This window comes from Pinus tabuliformis, chromosome J (genome assembly GCF_031772625.1).
Source record: "Pinus tabuliformis cultivar Carrire ecotype Pingquan chromosome J, CPIR1, whole genome shotgun sequence".
NCBI classification, from domain to species: Eukaryota; Viridiplantae; Streptophyta; class Pinopsida; order Pinales; family Pinaceae; genus Pinus; species Pinus tabuliformis.
This window is the reverse complement of record NC_142295.1, coordinates 981,645,641-981,669,491: the sequence shown is the minus strand read 5'-3', so window position 1 is coordinate 981,669,491 and position 23,851 is coordinate 981,645,641.

The window sequence follows — 23,851 nt, the reverse complement described above, 5'->3', positions numbered from 1 at the left end:
AAACAGTCCGCGGCCTGAGCCAACGCGACCACTTTAGGCAATTTATTAATAAAAGAATGAAAATTTACACAAGCTTCTCTCATGGACGGTTACCCTACAAATGACCCTCCATGCTCTTTAAATAGAAATCATGGACCAATCGGGTGTTAAGCCACGGATCAAGTTTCGGTAATATCGAGGAGAGAATGAACTGTCGGATCACTACATATCGTGACCGTCGGATTGTAAGTTACAAATTTACATAGTAAAGAAACACACTTTACCTAACTCTATACTAGACCAAGTTATACTTAACTACTTCCTATGTGTTGAAATATCCTAACAATCGTAGCTCCTTCACAATACATCAAACTCGAATAAGAAAGCATCGGGATCTTCACTAGAGGTACCACGAAAATTAGGCAAAGCAGAGGGAAGAATGTTTTTCATCTAACTGGTCCCAACAGAATCTTTGATAGGAAATTCAAATGTAAATGGTTCCCCTTCCTTCTCATGATAGTCCCCATCTATAGTACCAATACCCTCTAAATGAGCCATATTAAACCAAAAAGGAGTGGAACCCTGGTAAACTACAGATCCTTTAGAGTGAGATGCCTGGAACTCTGGTTCTTGAATAGGATTAAAGAGGAATTCTTCTTTAGGCTGACCACCAAGCAAAGATGATGTCCTCCTAGTAAGAGGGGATTCTTGATGAGCAAAAATAAAGGATTCTATGTTAGAAGGATTCATCTCCACTGTGGGGGTATTGCTCTTCTTAGGATTAGTCATCGATCCCTGTTCAGAACTGCTAGTCTTCTTTGCAAGATTCTTTTTCCTTGCCATTTTATTAGTGAACAAAGTGGTGCTCACACCACCACCAAAAATGGTTGAAAATTTATATTGGCCCTAAAAACAAAATTCAAAAATTCTACTTACCAAACAATCAGGACATGGCTTTGGTGAATTCTAATCTTTACAGGTGTGTAGACCTTACCCCACATCTTACCACTTCAACTCCCCCAATCTTGAAAAAATTAAACAAAAATAAATCATACTAAAACACTTTCAGTATCATCCCTTAGCACCTCCCCAGCGACGATGCCAAAATGTTTGGGCAAATTATATACTTATAATTTGACAACATAAATTATCAACCAAGGGTAGGTAAGATTATGAGATATTGCGCAAAATATATGTAGGATAATACCTTAAGTTCTTTCTAATTAAACCATTCATATACAAAACTTCTAATGTCTCTTTTTTGCATCAAAACTTGGTAGCAAAGGCTATCGAGTGGATCCAATCACCCCCCTACAGCTCTTGATATTGCTGATGTTGATCAGAAAAGATAAAAGACCAAACTGACAATCATAAAAATCAAGGAGCTAAAACCTGATTAAATGATTCCAAACACATTTATCAAATAAAATTCTTCATCCAACCATTTCACATATGCTGCTAAAATTCAGAAAAGAGAAATACTAACTGTGAAAATAATTTATTGATGCATAGAAAAAATTCAAAAGAAATACAAACATTGTAACTAATGGAGTTGTGAGAAAAGGGGGCCCTCCCTTACTCACAACCCCTCCACTATTATACGCAAGGATATCAACAAAACATATAACTTTTTATTAATCTGAAAATTATTATAGAGATGTACAAATCTGATATGTTCGACCAACCAACCCCCTTGCAAATGAAACATAATGAAATTTATACAAGTTCAAAGGCATATGTTTGCCTGAATTAGGAAAACTACTATGTTGTAACTACTTGCTATCAATAACTAAAAAAAATGACAAAATAGCTCTACTGAGTTTGATCCATGACTAAAAGCATGGATCAAACTAATTTCATTACATTGCTGGAGCTTTTTCCCAATACAGCCATCGAGAAGAGGACTGAAGATCTGGGTGGTTTCAATGATGAATTTGAGGCAACCAATAGGACAACGTCCATGTAGGTGGATTTCCTCATAAAACCCATGTTCTCGTTCTTCTTGAAACTAAGTGGAACATATCCAACCACTGATTATGTTGCAGGAAATTTGGGCGGTTACAAGAAATCACGGAGTGTCTGCAGGAAGTCGGTGACCATGACTGTCTATAAGTAATCACAGAGTTGATTTAAATCATGACTAAACTGCATAAGATTTCGATCAGTCAAACTTGATAATTCGATTAGGAAACAATTAAATTCAAGAAACACTTAAGAACAAGGTAAAATAATACTTTTTAGGATGATTTGCATACCGTGAGCACACAACACCCTTTGGTCAAAACTTAGGTAATATAGGCAAAATAGGAATAGTTAGGAGTCAAAAAGAGTTCAAAAAGGGGGCAACAAGGTCTTGGGAGGCTATAAAAATTGAGCAAAATGGGACTCAACAATACCTTAGACCACTTTGAATTAGAGGTTGGGATAAACGCTGCTTCTTGTGAATCTAAGCTTCATTAGGTAACTATCTATGCAGACGTACCATGCTCTTGGGGATTGCTTCAAACCATACAATGCATTTTTCAACCTGCAAACGTGTGTCTTTCGATCCTCTACTTCAAATCCATGTGGCTACTCAACGTACACTTCTTCTTGTAACATGCCATGAAGGAATGCTGTCTTTGTTGAGAAATCTTGGGCATTAGGATTAAGATATTTCTCTTTGATGATAACTGCTTGTGAATGATTTTTACTTCTTCGGATTATGATCTTATCTTTACTTATATTATTATAGTTTTCTTTTTCATCAAACAATTACCAAAGCATAAACAATAAAGAGAAAAGAGACACAAAATGTAGGCGATCAACTAGGGCAAAAACTTGTCTAACTTGAGAGGAAAACCCAAATGAATTCTTCTTCTTATAGAGACTTCAATTAACGAATACCAAGACCAAGACCCTTCGCATAATAACCTCTCCAAGGCTAAGTCACAAGCCTTCTTCATTCATTTTCTTCTTCCTTGAGTCAACAATGGTTAAACTTCTTCCTTCTCTTACTAATTCAGTTATCCTTCAAATTTCGGTCCCTTGTTTCACATCTGCAACTTTTGGCGCTTCTTTAGAAACCCTAGTTTCAATACTTGAGAGAGAATTTGTTCCTCAATTTTCTTCGCTTGATATGGAGACTCTTCTTCCTCAACTCGGGTTGAGAATCCACTTGATTTCATTAGAGAACGTTTGAGGTCTAAAATGGGCCTCCTAAGAAAAATGTACAACCAAAATAAACTTTATAAGAATCAATAGGAGTCAAGATGATGATGTCAACCATGGGGGATGCTTCACCATTTTTAGGGGTAAAAAGCAAAAATATAAAAAAAATAAAAAAATAATAAAACTACATTTTTAACTCGTATTTTCAACTTATCTCCCTAAGGTTTTAATCAAATTTCAAGTGGGAGTACCCAATGTATGCAAAATTTAATTCCTCATCCAAGGAGTACCCATATTGCATACTTTCGATGGACCCTGCTACACGAAAATGCGAAATACATGAAAAAACGTGATTGTAATAACGTTTTTCATGTATTTCTCATTTTTCATGTAGCAAGGTCCACCAAAATTATGAAACATGGGTACTCTTTGGATGAAGAATCAAATTATGCATCCAACGAGTGTTCCCGCTCAAAATTTGAGTAAACCTATAGGGTGATAAGTTGAAAATACGAGTTGAAAAAGTAGTTTTTTTTCCCTCTAAAATTTGATGATGTAATGTAATCTTATTTTATTATTTCCACTATTATTTTAAAATTTTCTTAGGAGGCCCATTTTAGACTTCAAAATTCCCCTAATGCTTCCTAAATCTACCCTCTCAAGATGACTGTGACGTCTCAGTCCTTTTTTTAGTAGGCATTACTATATTCTCGCACGTGTGAAGGTGTTAGCCCAAAAACAAATCAGAAAATGAACTCGGTGATGCTCCTTATTTCTTCTCTTGGTGATAGGACCTTTCTTGAGATCTTTGCACTTCTATTCCTCTCTTTCTTACTTGTCCGAATTGTGTTCTCAAATGAAGGTCGAGCTTCCATATATATAGAGATCTTGATCCTTGAAATAGGTTGACTTGTCATTCGAGAAACATCTTCATCTCTTTTGAAGGCCGACATGAGGGAGAGATTGTGACAAGGTCTTGGAGGGTTTGTGACACAATTAAATTTGATTTTTACAATGTATAATATGCCCAAATGGGTCTTCATACTTTGACATTGACTCAATAGACTTCATGACATGATGACCAACCCTAAAGGCTCACAATGGGAACCTTAACTATAAAATAAAATTCCTTGATCATGAAACCCATGATTCAAGTATTACAAAAATAATTTTATTTTCTTCTTTACATCAATTACATAAAATCACAATTACACGTTTCATTATGAAGACCAAACCTAGTTACACTTTTCAACACTCCCTCTTAACTAGGGAGATATTCATAATGCATACAAGGTACTTGGACATTCTTAATCTGAAGAATTCTCATAAGAAGAGTCAAATTGGTAACCCATATGTATAACATCATATCAACCAGCATTGTCACATAACAAGGCCTTGACTAATAACTCTATCTCTCCACAAGATTAGGGTTCAATGCTGACAACACCAATGATGTATGGACATCATCATCATTGTCTCTCTTGGAACATACCCTACTCGGGTTCTCAAAAGTGTGTTCCATTAGGACTACTCTTATCTTGGATTCCCACTGCTCAAATAATATCAGTTCTCTATGACTACTCTTATCTTGGATGCTCTAACCCATCCTCAAATAGTATCGGATGCCATATGTTTACCCAATCCTCCATTCTGTCTTCCCAAGTGAAGACAATAATTCTGTGTCTATCTTTCCCTCTCAACTTAGGGAGGACATACCCATTTCACTGAAGGAATGTACCCATTCCTATGAACATGAATGTACCCAAGCTCCCTCTTAAATAGGGACTTGACCAAGCTCCCTCTTGACTAGGGACTTGCTTTCAGCAGCTCTTCAGGTGGAGATCACGGGACAACCAAATGCTTGTAGAACTCCTTCCTTTGATGTCATGAATTTCTTAGTTGTCATAGAGTCTACATCCTTTGGGACTTCTTCGTAGGGCACATACCATCCATCACTTTCATCCATGATTCATGTCATCATTTCTTCCATTGGAAAGTGATCCATTAGTCCATATCTGGCCTTCCTTTATGCCATGCTGCCTTCTTCATATCATGTTTTCTTAAGGACCTTTCATCCTGCCACATGATTGTCAGTTGTAAAAGACTTCCATAGTTCTTCCCTTAGCAGCCCTACATAAGCCCATCTAGATATCATTCAAAAATAATATTAAATGAAAATTACCTTCGTGATGGTATTTCATCATAACATCTTTCAGTTTGCATCAACATCCGACATACATATTAACACATCTCCAAAATATATATACTGTCATGGGTCTCTTTCTTTTTCAAACTTCATTAGGGTCTTCATATATTTCATGGAGATATCATAGTCACACATTTCAACCCTTGGATGTTGATTTCCTCTTCCATGGTTGCATATTTCATGATCTCTTCCTTTCTTTCTTCACACATTTCTTTTCTAGGAACTTCCAATCAAAGTTCCTCCAATTTTCGTCAACCACCTCATATTTCATATGAGAACATATTATGTTGATTTCATCTAGTCGATGTGTGACCCATGCCTTCCTGCATCCTTTCAAAGGAAGAGATCATTCCTTTTGATCATGCTCTCTAGGTAGAGCATTCATTCATGTTACCAACAACCATATGAGATGACTCTATTTTATCAAATACAAGCATACATACCTCAATTTTTTTTTAGGTCATCTAGACTCCCTTCAACAACTTCCTTGATTGAAAGAGCTTCAATTCCTTAACCTACTTCATTTCTTTTGACATCATTCCACCATCCCATGAATTTCCACAAGTTGGAATTCTTGATGAAACACTTGCTTCCTTTTAGTCGTGAACCTTCCAATGAATATTCCAACATAAGATCTTGAGTATCCTCATTCAGCAAATGTTTTCCTTTTGATTGATGTATGATGTGATTTGTACTAGATGAATTTTTCCTTTTCTCATAAGTACCATTTATGCTTCTAATGAGGTTACCAAGAGCTATATCCTTCCATAGGTGATTGCCATAGACTTCTACCTTTCATGCTTCTCTATGATGATTTCACGAGCTCTTTCTTTCAATGCTTCTATGATTCCATGATATATTTTATCATGCTCCTTAGTGACCCATGATGGCCATATCTTACAACAGAAAACTTGAAAAAAAAACAGAAACTTGAAAAGGACTTGGTGAGGAAGACTATCTTAATCATAGTAGAGATATTTTACTTCCTCTTTCTTGGAGTTCTTCTTTTCAGCTTCCTCCACTTCTTTGGTGATATGTGATGAAAAGTTGACTAAACTGAGAGGGGGAGAAGGGGGGGAGGAGAATAAGTTTAGTACATTCATGGACTTCAATTCTATTTCATTTAAACTAATTAACTGAACTTTTAGATGAGCAACTTAACACATAATGAATATCATATTTAATATATGAACATTAGGTAATAAGTGAACCATAACATCACATCAACACAAAAAAGCAAGAACATATGGAAACCATCTATAAGTGGAAACCATAAAGGGAGAAAACCACGGTTTTGTTATTGTTGTGATGCAAAGGCAAGCTCCTACGCCCTTATTACATATTATTTTTTGTAGGCTCCAACCTACAGGAGGATGCTACCTCAATTTTTCTACAAGCTACAACATGCAAGGAATCTCCAACTCCCATATGTTTTCATCAGGCTACAACCCACAGGACGTTCCTACCTCAACCAACTCCAATGAATATTTATCAAGCCACAACTTGAAGAGAGACTACAATCCCCAGATACAAGCAAGAAACAACAATGTGCTGGTTTACTTGGTCATAAATTCTGCATATCTCCATCCTCATTTCGGCCTCCTCTTCCATTCAAATCTTCTTCACATAAGCTTCATATGTGCTAGGTAACTAATGCATAACATATCAATCAGATTTCACACATTCTCTCACTCTCAAAACTAAAAACTCTCCAACCTTGCATAAATTTATAAATGAACTTTAATGGCTGTTCATGTTCCACTCACACGAATATGAAATGACAAAACTTGTCTCTTTGCATTCCAAAGTTGTCTCTTCAATTTCACAACTTCTTAATCTCTTGAATATTAAAATACATAAAATACATTTCATCATATCCAGATGTCATGCATTAATATTCTTCATGTTAATAAAATAAACAAATAGCATGCAATAATACCATCTTGCATTCATATCCAGATAGCCCTGCATCACAATATTTTTCCATGTATTTTCCTTTCCCTTTACTCTTGCCTTGCCTTGCCTTGCATCATGTCTTTGTCTTGCCTTTGCTTCCATGGAGTCTTTCCTTTGCCTTGCATCAAAACAATTTTGTAGAAATTCTCACTATAGATTAATCTGATTATGCAATGTACTAAAGCAAAATACTTAATCTACTTCTACATTCAAACTTGCGGAAGCTTAATCAATTTGAGGAAGATCAAACAGAACACATATAACAGAGAAGAAGATTCAATCACACATGAAACACAGAAGAATACTCTGGGGAAAGCCTCAGCTAAAAACCCTGCTATTTGTATTATCATACAAGTGGAAATATCTCATGATTACACAAAGCTTTAGCTCACAAGCTATCCAGCTCTCAATACAATCCCTCACTACTGCTCATAGACAGAATAGACAGCACATATGGCTTCCTTCAGTCCTCCAAGCCTCCTATTTCCTTGCGCAGTTTCTCCCGGGTCCTCCAACTACCACCTGTGTGATTCTCCCTTCACACACTGCTCTGACCTCTGTAGTAACTGTGCAATCCTGAAGGAATGAATTCCTTCTTTATGCAAGAGATAGTCACATGGGAATATTCTAACAACTGATAGTACACTGTCCCTTCCTTTAATATCAACTGGGTCTCTGTCTGAACTGACATGCATGAGTTATTTATGAGAGAATATTCAGTTATCTGAAGTACACTAGTTGCATGCATGCATGCATTAACTAACTGAACTCACAATTAGTTCCACAAACTCTTTGGAACTAATCTAACCGAACTTAACTTAGTTAACTGAGCTAACTAATTACAACTCAAATACAACTCATCCTTATCTCCTTAATTAAGGGATAACTTCCTCAATCAAAGGGATAACTATTACATGTCTTCACAAAGACTTCATGTTTGATTTTCACCAAATAATTAACTCAAGTTGAATTAATTAATTATTTTTCAAAAAGCTACTGAGACTAAATTCGAATTTTAATACTCAATTTTAATTCAAAGACTAATTAAAATTGGAATATATCCTGAAATGCTATATATAACAATGCTATTTTTAGCATTTCTTGTTTCTACTTTCAACACTCCCTCTCAACAAGAAAGGGATTATATGTCACCCCGATCCTATCTCTGTGGAACTCGAATTTACACTTTGACAATGCCTTAGTCAAAATGTCAGCATCTTGCTCCTTGGTCGAAATATACTGCAAAAACATGATCCTCCTCACCACACAGTCTCTGAGATGATGATACCGAATGTCAATATGCTTGGACCTGTCATGAAATACTGGATTCTCAGAGAGTTTGATACAACTCTGATTATCACAATAGATCACAGTTGGATCCATCCTTTGATCAAACAAACCAACTAGAATTTTCCGCATCCAAATGGCCTCACATGCTGCCTGACTTGCAGCCATGTATTCAACCTCTGCTGAGCTAAGTGCAACTGACCTCTGTTTCCTGTTGTACCAAGAAACTGCAGCTGAACCAAGGTTGAAAATTCCTCCTGATGTGCTCTTCCGATATGATGGACTCCCTGCCCAATCCACATCTGTGAAGCCCTGTAGCTTCACTCCCTCTGACTGTCTGTACCATAATCCAAACTGAGATGTGCCTCTGAGGTATCTCAAAACATGCTTCGTTGCCTTCCAAAATAGCTTGGTAGGTTGAACCATAGCTTGACTCAGCTGGTTCACCGTAAAGCACAAATATGGTCGTGTGTTCACTAAATACATCAATGAACCCACAAGCTGCCGATATACAATAGCCTCTACTACCTCACCTGAAGTAGCATCCTCCTTCCTCCAGTTACCTGCTAGAGGAGTTTGCATGGACTTGCACTTCTCCATGTGGAATCTCCTGAGTATCTCATTGGCATACTTACCTTGAGACACAAACACTTCCCCATCCTTCTGCCACACTTACATGCCTAAAAAGTAGTGCATGAAACCCATGTCTTTCATCTCAAACTCTCTTGCAAGGTCCTCCTTGCAAGACATGATCAACTGATCATCACCTGTCAATATCAGATCATCAACATAAAGAACAATGATCAACTGCTTACCTTCCACCATGATGTGGTACAAGTTCGCATCCGCTTCACTCTTTGTGAAGCCCAACCTAATGAAGTAGTTATCGATCTTGGTGTACCAAGTACGAGGTGCTTGCTTCAGCCTATACAAAGCACTCTTGAGTCGGTACACATGCGACTCACAATCGAAGGTCTCAAAACCTTTCGGCTGCTCTATGTACACCTCTTCCTCAATCTTGCCATTGAGGAATGCAGTCTTCACATCCATCTGATGGATCTTCCAACCCATCTGTGCTGATAGTGCCAACATCGATATGATAGACGAGTACCTTGCTACAGGAGAAAAAAGTATTATCATAGTTGATCCCCTCGACCTGTGAGAAACCATGGGCAACAAACCTTGCCTTATGTTTCTCCACACTACCATCAGCAACATGCTTTACCTTGTAAAGCCAACAGGAACTCACAACTGACTTCTTCTCCGGTCTTGGAACAACATCCCAAACACTGTTCCGAACTATGGAGTCATACTCCTCCACCATAGCATCAACCCAAATTCGCTGCTGCATTGCTTCCTCAAAGGAAGATGGTTCGGTCTCCACTCCTGGAACCTCTGCATGCGGCTGCTCCACATTAGTCTGAGGCTTCTCCTCCTTAGGAACCAAAAGTTCCTCCTCTGCATGCATCTTGGGCTCCCTCTCAAGGTAAACTCGCATGGCCTTCAGCTCATCAAACTTAAGATCTCTGCGAACCACTGTCCTCTGACTGGTCGGAAAATACACCCAATAGTTGTGGGGAGTATCAGTGTATCCCATAATATCCCCAACTTTACTATCGGCTCTAGCTTCTTCCAGGCATCCTTGGTCACATGGCAATAAACTGATGAGCCAAAGATCCTGAAGTGACTCACATCTGGTCTCTTCTTGGAGAAAGCTTCCTCTGGTGTCTTCATCCCAAGTATGTGATGCAGGCTTCCATTCTGCAAGTAAACCGCTGTTTTGCATGCCTCAGCCCACAAATGAAGTGGTAGGCCTTGTTCATGCAACATCGCCCGAGTTGCTCCCACAATCGTTCTGTTCTTCCTTTCGGCCACCCCTTTCTGCTGTGGGTTATAGGGTGCCATCAACTCCTGTTTAATTCCTTCTACTGCACAGAAGTCCTTAAACACTTGAGAGACATACTCTCCACCATTATCACTTCGCAAGGCCCTGATCTTATTTCCTAATTCTTTCTCAACCAAGGCTTTGAACTCACAAAATCTTGAGAAGGTTTGATCCTTCTTCTGCATGAAATAGATCCAGAATCTATGAGAAAAATCATCAATGAAAATAACATAGTACCTTTGTTTAGCGGTGGAGGTTGTCGAGAATGGTCTACACACATCTGTATGAACTCACTCCAAGATTGCTTCAGCTCGACTGTCTCCATCCTGAAAGGAAGATTTTGCATACTTACCCAAGGTACAACCCTTGCATGTGTCCACTTACTCAAGTTTACCTTTGGGAAGTCCGGTAGAAATCTGTTGCATTATCTTCAAGGCCCCATGATGCAAGTGGCCCAACTTTCTATGCCATAACTCGCCAATATCTTGGCTTTGCACCAATTTTGCTTTGGAACTTAATGCAGCACAGTCATCTACCTCTAGCTTGTAGAGATTCTTTACTCGAATCCCAATCCTCTTGGTCTGACCCATGGCTATGTGTCTTAGGAATGTCTTTGCTTTACTGAAGGCTACATCATAACCTCTGTTTTCCAACATCGCAACCGATACCAAGTATTTCTTCAGTCCAGGCACATACTTTACATCAGTCCATACCTTCACCTGAAACACAATACTTTCCATCATCACCCATCTCTATGCACATCTGGAGGTCCTTGTCCTCCAAGGTACTGAATAAACTCTTATTGCCGGTCATGTGGAATGAGGCTCCACTGTCCAGGTACCAAACACAACCCACCATTGATGAAACCATGCATGCAATGAGGGTAAAATCCAATTCAAACTGTGAGGCCAGTGCCTCACCATCTGATCCTTTCGAGGATCCCTTCTTGGATTTCTTCAATGGACAATTTGTTGCATAATGGCCCACCTCATGACAATTAAAGCATTGCACTTTAGATTTGTCAATCTTCTTCCCACCATGGGAAGAACTCGATTTGGAATGGGAAGCCTTCCCTTTCCCTTTCCTCGCCTTACTCGCTAAGGCTAGATTTTCTTCATCATCATGCTTTGATGAAGAACCATCTCTGGTGCTTCTCCTAATCTCTTCCTGCATTAGATCTGACCACAGTCGCTCCCAATCTGGTAGTTTCTCTCTTCCATTCACAGAGTCTTGGTAGCTATGCCAGCTCTTAGGAAGACCGAGGAGAGCAAGACTCACCATGTCATCATCGGCTGTTGTGATTCCTACACTTCTAAGCTCATTTCTGCAGGTGGTGAGATTGTTCAGATATGTAGAGATCGTGTCTCCCTTTTCACACTTGATTTTCCGAAGCTTGTCCTTCAGTGCCAACTTCCTCTGGTCGCTACTGTTCTGATATAGATCCTTCAATGTTTTCCACATTGAAAATGGAGTCTCCTTCCCATGGAGACTCGAGACAATGTGGTCTTGAACTCCCTCCAGAAGAATCCTCCTCGCTCTCGCCACACATTTCTTCCATTCCGCCAATTCTTGGGCATTAACTGCTGCTGGATTGGGGACTTCTTGGTCAATGAAGTCCTTCAAACCGTTGTCCTCTAACACCGCTTCCATGCGATCCTTCCAGGCTATATAATTCGAGCTGCCATCCATGGCATACTCGAGTCTCAAGCCATTGAGAGCCATAGGTGAACTTTGAGATGTGATAAGAAATCGATTCTGTACCTACAATCAAGAACTCCAAACTCCAATCTTCTCCTCTTCTTTGTATACTGTTCTCCGCTTTGATCACCTTTGCTCTGATACCATGTAAAATTCTGACTGTAGATTAATCTGATTGTGCAATGTACTAAAGCAAAATACTTAATCTACTTCTACAATCAAACTTGTGGAAGCTTAATCGATTTGAGCAAGATCAAACAGAACACATATAACAAATAAGAAGATTCAATCACACATGAAACATAGATGAATACTTTGGGGAAAGCCTCAGCTAAAAACCCCGCTATCTGTATTATCATACAAGTGGAAATATCTCAGGATTACACAAAGCTTTAGCTCACAAGCTATCCAGCTCTCAGTACAATCCCTCACTACTGCTCATAGACAAGAATAGACAACACATATGCCTTCCTTCAGTCCTCCAAGCCTCCTATTTCCTTGCGCAGTTTCTCCTGGGTCCTCCAGCTGCCACCTATGTGATTCTCCCTTCACACACTGCTCTGACCTCTATAATAACTGCAATCCTGAAGGAATGAATTCCTTCTGCATGAAAGAGATATTCACATGGGAATATTCTAGCAACTGATAGTACATTGTCCCTTCCTTCAATCTCAACTGGGTCTCTGTTTGAACTGACATGCATGAGTTATTTATGAGAGAATATTCAGTTATCTGAAGTACACTAATTGCATGCATGCATGCATTAACTAACTGAACTCACAATTAGTTCCACAAACTCTTTGGAACTAATCTAAATGGACTTAACTTAGTTAACTGAGCTAACTAATTACAACTCAAATACAACTCATCCCTATCTCCTTAATTAAGGGATAAATTCCTCAATCAAAGGGATAATTGTTGCATGTCTTCACAAAGACTTCATGTTTGATTTTCACCAACTAGTTAACTCAAGATGAATTAATTAATTATTTTTCAAACAGCTGCTGAGACTAAATTCGAATTTTAATTCAGGGACTAATTAAAATTGGAATATATCCTGAAATGCTATCGATAGCAATGCTATTTTTAGCATTTCTTGTTTCTATTTTCAACAAATTCAGCTCAACCAAACCAGTCTTCAACTCAGCCTTGTTGCTTCGTTTCCATAACAATATATGCAATCAGCTCAATAGTTCTTGTATCAATACAAGTATGCCATTAAAAATACATGTGCTATCATATTTTTTTGCTTCTTTACCCTTTATCATTCTTCTTTTTCCTTTTCCATCACTTTCATCTCTCATTGCCAAATATCCCTACAACAAACCTTGTTGCTCTAGTGTCCTTGCTGCTCTTCAACTGCTCCTTTGCCTTTGACGCTTTTCAGCTGCTCCTTTTCCATCAATGACAACAATGCCATCAATCTCCCCCTTTGGCATTGATGGAAAAACACTGATATCATTCCCTGTGCACATCTAACCTCCCCCTTTGACATCAATGGAAAGGGGTTTGGTTTAGATTCTTCCTTCTTTTATTGCACATTTTTGAAGATTATAATGAAGTCTTCTTTATTAGATCATTAGATTCAAGAAGTCTCTTCCTGAAATCTTTAGTTTGTTCAAAGTTTGGTGGTGGATCACCTTTGTACAATTGTTTAGTTATTCTTGCCTGCTGAGTCACTACTAAAATTGATAGTTTCATAGACAGATATGCAAAGTAATTATTTTTTGAATGAGAAGCCTTGCTAAATATTGTCCCTGTATATGTTCCCATAGATTCTTTGGCAAGATCATTCTCATCTCTACCACTTATGAGGATTATAATAAGTGTCTACAATACTAGTTCAAGAAGATGAGGTGTAGCACTGGGAAAACATTGAATAATCATTTCAATAATTGAAAAAAAATGCACATAATTCCCATGTCATTAAAATTTCAATAATGAGATCCAGAAGTTTTGCCACCATTGTTGCCAACACATGAGCACAACTTTCTGGATAACAGTGCCACTGATCCAAATATCTCGATGTTAAAATAAAATATCTGTGAACAAGTGATTTAAAAAATAACACTATCTGTCAAAAGAACTGTTGAGAATGCAACAAGATGATGGAGCTTAGTGGAAAGGAGTCGCCTTCACTAAGTGGGCCCGCAGGCAAATTATGGCGCAAAGTCTATTTTTAGACTATGTCTATTTTTAGACATATGGATCATGGTCTATGAGCTGCAGAATGTTGTTTATGGATGATTGGTCATGTTGGGAAAAATAGATGGACTTCTATTTTTTGATCAAAGTCTATTTTTAGACTGCTAGTCAAAAATAGAAAAGTATAATATTATTGTCTCATAAAAATATTTGGACTATAAACTTTATCTTATCCTCTTAGAGCACTTCAGTTTGAACTACAGATGTGGCACATGCAGCTGTCAGAAGGAAATACACTTTCTTTGTGGGTCAGTTGAGTTGTTGCATGCATGACTTCAGTTCGAACTCAAGCAGTTGAGTTTCGTGGAGTTGATTGTGGAGTTGATGGAGTTGTGTTCAGTTTGACTTGGTTAAACTAGTTGTAATTAGTCTAACTGCAAATAGACTAATGATGAGTTGTTAAACTAATTATTAACTCATAAAGCAACTAAAGAATACATCAGTTAACTCAGTTGCATGTCAGTGCATGTACAGTTCAACAGGGACAGGTGTTAGAGGATGAGATTGCTATCAGTTGTGACTATAGTTGTGCATGAGGATTTGCACAAGCAATGTATTGAGTATGCCAATGAGTATTGCGTTGATTTGCCCAGTAGAATAGCCTGTGCTCACGTGATTTCCAGTGTGAGTGATTCTCAGCAGGTTTATGCAATAGAGGCAGGCAAAGCAGTGGAGCAGATTTGAACTTGTGACTTGTTTGGGTCTGAGCTGGTTTGTGTGTAACAGGTGGAGATAGTGCTGGATACTTGAGAGGAGTATTGTACTATGTAATGTTACATGTTCTCAATCATTAATATACAGATAGTGTGGGGTTTTCAGCTGTAAGCTTTCCCCGGGTTACATACTGTGTTAATGTGTGCATGCTATTGATGTTTCATTGTTTTTGATGCTGCTAAATTGTTGATCAACGTAGATGAGCTTATGTATTGTGCATGTATTCCGCAATAGTGCATGATCAGGATAATCTCTATTGAATATGTGTTTATTATTCAAAATTTCTACAAGAACCAACATATGCATCTGGATATGGATCTATGATTGTCAGGGTCTATTGGAGAACAAAACCCTAATTCACCAAGTGTCTATGCAATTAATGATCTTCGTGCATAAACCAACAAATTAACAGTCTCCATATGGTGCATTCTTAGATAATATAAATATGATTCTCCCAACAAAAACACTATCAATTATTGAGATAATGAAGATATTGCACCCAATCACCAATCATGGCCATAGGTTCACCTCTGTGCAGAAATTGTTATGCATAGTTTGGTTTCTAATACAATATAGCCTAAACACAAAATGTGTAGGTTTTAAATTCGTACAAAAATTACGTGCATATGAATTCTAAAAATCGAAAATAACAATGGTGAGAGAATTAAACATAAAACAGATATACATAGAGTTTTTCCCCTAGATCCCAAAACCGCGACTACTAGATTGATTTTTCATTATGTTCCTTTCATTGTTATAATACATATATATACATGCTGAAGCATCCATAAATCCCAATCCATTAACCCTGGATTAGAACATAATTGTAGTTCCCTTGACTGGATCTAAAAATACCATGGACTAAAAAGCATCATGCCCAAAATCATGTGCTAAATCCATGCACAAAACTATAGGTAAGTCCACCCACCTAATATAGGGTCCAATTTTTTTTTCTCGAGGTGCTGCCTCGGACCCTGTGCAAGGGGGCTACCGCCCCCCTGCCTACCCCACGAAATGGGGGGTAGTCAACCCCCCTGTGACCCCCCAACAATGCTCCACGCAATATATGGGGGGGGGGGGGGGGGGGGGTGGGGGGGGGCTAGCGCCCCCCTGTGACCCCCTGACAACACCCAGCGCAACGTACAGGGGGGGCTACCGCCTCCTTGTGACCCCCTAACAATGCCCTGTGCAACGTACAGGGGGGGCTACCGCCCCCCTGTGACCCCTTGACAACGCCCCGCACAATGTATAGGGGGGGATAACTCCCCCCTGTGACCTCCCCATGTGTGGTTTAGTCGTGGAAAGAATATAACACAACCTAACAAAATGATGAAAATAATCACGCCAAGTACAATAGACAACCTTGCGAAGATTATCTAGGATGTTAGTATACCAAGGAACTAAAAGTAATAATGGTCATCCAAGTCTCAACACCTTGCCTTTATTAATGCTAACAGAATCCTGTTCCCACTTATCCATCATGTAAATTCCATAGTCAACCATTATCTTCTCTACTACAAGCATGCATCTTGTTGTCTGCTTTAGAGATACATTCTTCTATTCTGAGTGTTTTTTATAGCTCATAATCATTGTATCACTATTAACCGATACCAACCTTTTCAAAATGATTTCTTGACAATTATATCACAAATTTTGGAAGACTAGTAACGTATCCTCTCCACCAATCCTTATCATTTCTCTGTCTCTACATGTCATTAAATATATCAACCACAAGAACGTTGGCCATATCAAAGTTGCTACCATTAAATTATCGCTGCCACCTTGTTGATTACCAATTTATCACTGTCGCCTTGATATAAAAACTAGAAATACATCAATTTATTGCTACCTCTCATACCTCAAATTCCATCCATCAGACCATTTTCAATAACGGTAGACAACAAGCATTAATACAAGCTGTAAAAGAAATATAAAGCATAAAACGCTAGTGCTATATATATATATATATATATATATATATATCAATCCCATGCTCTATATCTGTGCCACGCTGTTTGCCAGATCGCAATCCAAACCACATGCTCCAGTTCCCCAATGTCAATATTGTATAAGGCATTTGTTATGAAATTAGAGCACAAAACCATAATTTCAATGCTCAATGTCTATCATGCTACCTTTAGTGGCCACTCTTGTATGTTGAGGGCCTTTCTTGATTTCTCGAGTGTTCCCTTGATATATCTATTGAACGTGAATGATACCTCTTTTGACTCCTTGAGTGATCCCGTTCTGTGTTACAGTCTCCATCATATCCATGGTCTCTTTCTTTGCTTCTATGACCACGATATATTTCTCTGCTTCTACCGTTACAATCTCTCTCTACAAATGATCAGAAAATTGTGGATCATTGTCATAGATGATCAATAAAGAACCAAAAATGTCACATACTTGAAGCTTTTGGTCAGTGATGGGAACATCAACAACTGCAAGCTTTGATGAGTGTGCTAAAAAAAAATTAACGCTGCTCCATTAATCTTGCTCCATTAACGCCACCATGTGTTATTTTTTTTTGTTAAGCTTGGCAGGACCTTTCATTTTCTATTTATAATCGACAAATTTACACCACATATATTGGATAGGTGGCCTCAACTTGCCCAATGGGAAACCAAGTCTGTTGGCCACCTATCCTCATTGTAAGCCATCCAAAAACAATAGAGTTTTAATATCTCTAGCCAAGCTATATATGTCTTTGTTTCATGACTAGACTCTATATATCTATCTATCCTTATACTTGCATGACGAAAAGTAAATGCTAACCACATATATAACAAAAATAAACATGGTAAACTAACTAGCCCTTCTGCTCCTCCGATGCCGATTCCACAGGTGCAGGATCCTTGACAGTTTCTCCAGGCATCTCAGACAATTCCAGGATGCATGGAATATGTCTTTCAATTCTGTCCAATCTAATGTCCTGCTTATGGAGTTGAAACTGAATTCTTTGTAGGTCCTGTTTGTAATTCAGAATCCCTTGTAGAGAGACCTCCATCCCCACTGAGATCTGTTCCATGGATTTCCCAAACAAGATTTTCATTAGCCAGTAGAGGTACAATGTCTGCTTGAATTGGGTTATCCTTCCTCTGGTATTCCCAGGGTCCGGGACTAGTGTCCTCCAATTCTCCATATCCTCCTTTGTCTCACTACCCTACTTGATTTCCTCTTCCCATTCTTCTATCAAATTTTGGATGCCTTCATCCGTTCCCTCTCGGTATGCCGCAACTGCTTCACTGATGAGATGCTCTACCGATTTCCTTCCTCTACGGGGCTCTGACGTGCTCAGATCCTTAACATTTCCAGGTTCCTGGCCCTGTCTTCCACGTCCCCATCCTCTCGCTAGCCAAGCCATATCAACACTATTCGGTACTTGTTCACAGGAAATATTTGTTAACTGAGAGCACTGTAACATATTATAGCATTTGTTACGTTCCTGGATGGTATTGCCATTGCCGTCATTCTCCCCATTCATTTCCTTTTTCCATTTGTTGACAGTACTGGGGGAAATATGGGCGGAGAAACAGTCCTTAGAGAGGGCCTAACTCCATATCCCTTCTAACTTCTCACCCCTCTATCCCCATTGCGTCGCATAATCAGTGTGGTTGACAGTCCCAGGCCAAGGCCATGCAAGTGAGCCTAGCCTCAGCGCGACAAGTTTCCCGCCATGGAGTGCAGTCCCATTCCCCTCTGCCTAGTAAGCCAGACCAATTCCTCTGTCCTTATCATGCCCTACATCACCCACAGGGATACTACCCAGCCTCTTAGCACAATAATTTCTCCCAGTTCCCGTGATTTTTCCATGGTTGTGGTTGCTGGTCCATCCTCCTACCCAACATATTAGCTGACCCTCACTACCCTCAGCCTCAGATGCCAAGCTTCTACCTACCAGACCCCAACGACCAGCCCCTCTCAGCCCACAATGTGCAAATCTCGGGTTCTTGTTGCCACACAATGTAAGGTCCACATAGCCAAAGGCAAGGTCAATTCCCGACAAGCTCAAAACAAAGATGCTTAGCCAAACTATAGTAGCTCAATGCCTCCTCCATTTCCCTCAACATTTCCCCCAATTACCCTTCCCAACTATCTCCCTCTCCCCCCAACAAAAATCAAATCAAGTCAACATTGCAAAGGAGGCGAAGAACAAAGATACATACTTGTTACCGCTCCAAGGTTGATGCTGTTGGTGTCGTCACCTTCCCTTGCTTCTGTTCCAGCTGCTTACTCCACAATCCAAATCACAATACTTACCCATCTGTCTCTCCTTAATTTCTATACATCCTCCCTCTCCCTTGCCATCTTTGCCACCTTTCCCACCACCCTTCCATGTACTCATGCCAAGGGTCACTGCACCCATCTCTTTGAGCGTGTGGGGGGCAGTGGTACGTGAATCAACTGTACACTTCATCACTGCTTGCAGACACTTCCATCCACCAGCACGCACCCCGATCGGGGTCTTTATTCTCTAGAGGGATGTTTTCCCGACTTTGCCTACGGTCTTGATCCAATATTTCCACTAGGGTTTTTAGTCTCTCTTCCAAGGGTTGGATCAGCCATAATTTTTCCATCGGGCCATTTTGCTGATTGCATCCCCAGTTTGCAAGAAAATCTGCCCCTTTATTCCCTTCTCGTCTTACATGTCAGACCATTATATAATCAAACTTTTGAATTAATTCTCCTATCTCTTGTATGAGGCGAGCTGTCCTCCAACTTTGGCTAAGCTTATCCCATGTGGTGCCATTGTTCAGTTTCACCAAAGTGTTTATGACCAGACTTGAGTCTCCTTCCACCACTATGTTTCGGTATCCCATTCTGATAGCTATTCGAAGTCCTTGTCTTGCTGCAGCAAAATCTGCCTCATTGTTACTTGTTATCCCACACGAGTCAGCATATATGAGTCGAGTGTTGGCTTGGTTGTCTCGGAAGAGGCCACCAAGGCCTGCCACTCCTGGGTTCCCTTTTGATGCCCTGTCAAAATTAAGTTTTATGAATCCTTCTCCTGGGATAGTAAAGTAAGCTAATGATATTGAACCAAGCCTATTTTTTTTCCAAGCAGTTAGTGCAATCATTTATGATGATAGTTTGAGATTTCATAAAATTTGAGCTTCTTGGGGAGGGACTTGCCAATCTTCTTGGTTCCACTGTTCTGCTAAGATAGTTTCTTTGATGTTCGAACTATTCCTTCCCACACCTGTTCCTGAGATGAGGCTTTATTTTTAAAAACTCTACGGTTCCTCTCTTTCCATATGGCCCATAGATTTAAGCCTAAGGCCAAACCCCATGCTTGGTTTAATACTGGGCTTGAGAATATGTTGTTACGCCATAGGAGGATTGTTTCCTTGATGCTGTGGTGATCTTGATCCATCCTTTTGAAAACTCCTTGCAGCTACCCCCATTTCTGTTCCCCAAATGGGCATGTGTTGAGCATGTGCTCAATATCTTCTCTGTTCTGCTGACATAGCCAATAGAGGGATGGGCCCTGGAATCCCCTTTTCTGTAGTTGATCCCAGGTTAGGATCCATCCTTTGCATACCAGCCAGAGGAAGTGAGATACCTTAGGCCACCACCCTCCCTTCTAGATTTTTTTCCAAAGGATGCCTTGCCCATCTTGGACTTGTTCTGCTTGGAGGTCATATGCTTCTTTTATGGTAAAGGTTCCTTTTGTGGTGTGCCCCCATCTCAGGATGTATGGGTCATTTCGGATCATTAATTGTCTCGATCGCAGTTCTTTTTCAAACACTATCCATTGGTCTGTCTCTATAGCCTGGCACCAATCTTCCTTCTTCTTCCATCTCCTCCAATTCCCAGTTCCTTGGTCCTCTTTCCAGAATTGATCTACCTGGTGTATGTTCTTGTCTCTAGTGAATTGATATATATCCCTGAGGTCTTTCCTTTCTACTAATCGTTCTCTTTGTTTCCAAGAGTCATGCCAGAATCTTGCTATTTTTCCATTACGAATTTCCCAAAAAGCATGCTGGTTTATGAGGTTCTTGTTTTGGGTTGCCAAGTTCCACGTTGCCAATCCTTTGGGGGGATATCTGTATAGCAGAATATCCTAATTTCTCTCAGGCATATTATATTTTCTTGTCCATATTTGTTTCCATAGATCCCTTCCACCTCCTATCCATATCCACCATAATTTTGCGCCCATTACTTGATTTAAAGTATCCACATTGCCGATCCTTTGGGGGGATCTCTATATCGAAGAATATCCTCAGTTCTCTCAGGCATATTATATTTTCTTGTCCATATTTGTTTCCATAGATCCCTTCCACCTCCTATCCATCTCCACCAAAAATTTTCACCCATTACTTGATTTAAAGTATAGGGGTCTCCGAGGCCTAGTACTCCTTCCATTTTTCTTTTCACTAGTCCTTGCCATGATATCAATGCCCATTTTGTGACCTGTTGTGTCCCTCCCCACAGGAACTTTTTGAAAATGTCGACCATTTTGGAGTATGCCCCTTTAGGGTTTGCCATACCTGAAAGTTGATATATTGGTATCAATTGCAACAATGCTTTTAGAAGGACGTCCTGCCTGCCATGTTTAGTAATCTAAAGGCCCAATTACTTAATCTTCCCTGCAACTTTTGAAGGATCTGCTTCCAGCAAGATAATGTTAGGGAATTTTCCAATAGGGGCATACCCAGGTACTTAGAAGGGATGTTTCTAGTACTAAACCCAAAGATCTTGACAAGATAGGTCTTGACATTCCTCTGAGTGTTAAAAAAGAAAATACAAGATTTGTCATTGTTTATCTTAGTCCCAGAGGCCTCCATGAAGATATTTAGAATCTCTTTTATTCTACAAGCTTCCCTAAGGGAGACCTGACAAAAGAGCATGATATCATCAACGAATTGTTGGTGGGTGATGGCTAGATTGTTACCCCAAATCCTCAGGCCTCTAATCCTATATTTTTCAGACTTAATTTTTGATAAATCTTCCCAACCCTTCGGCGACACTTATGAACATAAAAGGAGATAATGGGTCTCCCTGTCTTAGGCCCTGGGTTGGATTAAAGGTTTGGTTAGGAGTCCCATTCAACATAATTGAAATGACAGATGAGGATATGATGGCGAGGATCCAATTTATCCATATTTGGGTGAAACCATAGGCTTTGAGGATACTACTCAGATACGTCTAGCTTAACCGATCATAAGCCTTGGAGAGGTCCAACTTAATCATCATTCCCACAAGATTTTTTTCCTTGAGAGAGTGGACTACTTCTTGAGAAGTTTCCAGCTCATCCAAGATTTTCCTTCCCTCTACAAATCCCACCTGCTCCGGAGAGATGATATTCGATAGGAAGGGTTTTAGCTATTTTACAATAAGAGTAGCTATGATTTTATATATAACATTTCATAGGGCAACAGGGCGAAATCCTTGTGGATCTTCAGATTTCACTATTTTAGGAATGGGAGCAATAAAAGTGGAATTCAGGCTGGGCCATACCTTTTGATTGTGGAGGGATTCCTCAATGACCTCTAGAATTTCGCGTCCCATGAATTTCCAGGTGGCTTGGTAGAATTCCGTTGTGAAACCATCCGGGCCTGGGGCTTTGTTTTTCTCCACAATTGACAATTTCTTCCACTTCTTCTAGAGTAGTAGCTCTTATCAAAGCTAGGTTCTGGTCCTGAGTTACTAGGTAGGGGATATTATGCGAGATTCTTTGAATTAATTCCATTCTATTTTCTTGTGGTTCTGATAGGATATCTTTGAAATGATTTACCAAAACTTCCTCCATTTCTTCGTGTTGGACTCTGTGATTCCCCTCCTCATCTTTCAGGGAGTAGATTCTGTTGTGTTGTCTATGTTGGACCATGGCCTTGTGAAAAAATCGAGTGTTTCACTCCCCTTCCCTTAGCCAGTTCACCCTCGATTTCTGTTTCCACAAGATCTCTTCCTGTTTTCTTCTTTCCTCCAACTGATTTATTAGTTGTCCTTCTTCTTTGACGAGCTCTTCTGATCTCCCTTCCTATATGATTTTTTGTTGCACCTCTGTCATGCGCTTGTTAATCTGGTTTTGGTCATTCATAATATTGCCACATTCTTCTTTATTCCATTTCCTGATTTTATTCTTTAGATCCTTGAGTTTTAGTTGGAACATATGCATGCAATTCCTCCCTTGCTGCTCACTCTTTATCCACCACTCTATTTTTTTGATGAGGGCTCAGGTCTCCTAGCCAGAAGGCTTCAAATCGGAAAGGTCGATTTTTAGGGCTTGCTTTCAGATCCATTTCCAATCTTATCGGCCAATGGTATGATCCCATACCTGGAAGGATCGAGGCTTCTATGAATATATCTTTTCTTATGACTTGTTCTGAGATTAAGAATCTATCAAGTCGTGAAGTGATTTGATGGCTCCCTCCTCATCTATTGTTCCATGTGTGTACTCCATTGATTGTTGCGATGTCTACTAAGTGCAATTCAAATATGGTATCTCCAAAGATTTCCATGTCTGTATCCATTCTTCTCATACCTCCCTTCTTCTCTGCTAGGGAGGTAATCATATTAAAATCTCCTCCTAATACCCAAAGGTCTTCCAGGTATAGGTTTCTCATCTTTGCAAGATTTTGAAGAAATGCTCTTCTTTCCCCTGGGATATGGGGACCATACACTCCTGTAAGCAACACCCATTCTTTCGATCTAATAATTCTAAATTTACCTGAGAGTATTCTAGGAAGGCTAACCCAATCTTCGAACCAGATCTCTCAAGGGTTCCATATGATTTCCAACCCTCCAGCACTACCATTTGCGTCCTG